Below are 1,547 nucleotides of genomic sequence, written 5' to 3'. Positions count from 1 at the left end.
GAATAGTTTTGATTAGCGCACAATGCAATTAGAGCACTCACGATGCGTTTGATTGCTTTATTGGGTGCATTGACCTGCCTAACTATCTTTCTTTGTCTCAACTGTCATAAGTGCACAGAGATTGTCATCCCATGTCATTTTCCTTTCAATCCGACAATTAGAACTGCAGCTACGAGGGAGACAGCGAGGAGAGAGAATGAAACAAAGACAGAAAGAGACAGAGAAAGGAGACACACGGAGGAAGGACAGCGATAGACCCATGCAATTTTCAAAGACTATGATTAGACTTGCCAAAGAAGCACTGAGGCAGGGGATCTGAGGGCACAGCAGTGCTTGGGTGGCAAACCAAAAGAAAGCTATTTGTCATTGATGTTTCTGAGCAGATGATTCTGTTCGTGGGCTGAATCAAGAGCGTGCGCAACAGGTGGGGCTGATCCGTCAGAAAGCAGAACAAGAGAGCTGTTGATTACTGTTTGAGTCATGCCAATACGTATGCATATGAAGTGTATCTTTCATATGGAAATTTTTGATGGCAAAGAGATGCAGAACATCAGACTTGTATTGAATGGTCTAGTGTGGTTCCAGTTTTATAGAGGATGATGTTTTGGGAGGTTCCCTAAATGAGAAAATCTTTAAAATGGAGCCTTAAAGTGTCCATATTATGCTAATTTACAAGTTTACAATTTTATTTAGGTAGTCTGCTAGAATACATTTGCATGATATAAAGTTCAAAAACACATTACTTTTTCATACTTTATATTGCTGCAGCACCCTGCTTTTGAAATCTCTGTTTTAGTTCCTTTCTGAAAAGCCCAGTATACTGTGATTGGGAAACCACTTAGAGCATTTGTCAGAAATGTAACGCCCCTTATGGATCATATCTATGGTAATCATTGTATAGGTATTGGAAGTACATATAAGGGTTTCTACCCTTGAAGCAAAAAAACAGTGTCTCCTCGATATAGCAAATTCACTTACCCAAATGTTCTTTGAGGGTGGGCCTAAGCAGCCAGTGGCCAGGCAATATGCAAATGTATAACATGGTAATATAGCGCAGTCACGATGGCAGGACTACAAACAAGCATTTCAAGGCACCTTATCAATCATTTACCAACTATATCACACACTGAAGGAAGGATAAAATGTAAAAAAAACAAAACAATGCATGCCTTTTAATTAAGATTTGTGTAGTACTTGTCATGTGTTACAAATTAAGTAGTTTATGGAATAATGTTGTGATGAGAATAATAAAATAATGATAATGAGGGATCTATAGTCTTTGAACTCCATCCTAAAAGGACTGAAGGGCATGCAGGAATTGGTCGTTGAAGCATACCTCACTGTCTGGTTGGTATAGGCTATATTTGACAGGTTGCATCACTCAGTAACAGAGATGAGATGGGAGTGGGATACAAAGCTTTGAGAAAAATCTAATTTGAATGTTTGGCTTACATGGGTCTTTACTCTAGACTTAATAGGATATTGCACCCAAAATTGAAAATTGTCATCATTTACTCACCCTCATGTCATTCAAAACCTGTATGACT

The 1,547-nt window shown here is 38.7% G+C and overlaps 1 protein-coding gene across 1 annotated transcript in view; it reads left to right on the top strand.

The window, feature by feature from the left end:
- Positions 1-1,547, top strand: part of LOC107564062 (putative neural-cadherin 2) — a 71,251-nt gene that overhangs the window by 14,617 nt on the left and 55,087 nt on the right. The window lies entirely within an intron of this gene.

This window comes from Sinocyclocheilus grahami, unplaced genomic scaffold (genome assembly GCF_001515645.1).
Source record: "Sinocyclocheilus grahami isolate Dianchi unplaced genomic scaffold, SAMN03320097.WGS_v1.1 scaffold906.1, whole genome shotgun sequence".
NCBI lineage: Eukaryota > Metazoa > Chordata > Actinopteri > Cypriniformes > Cyprinidae > Sinocyclocheilus > Sinocyclocheilus grahami.
Note: the sequence above shows the minus strand (reverse complement) of the source record. Positions and strands in the feature narration are given on the sequence as shown.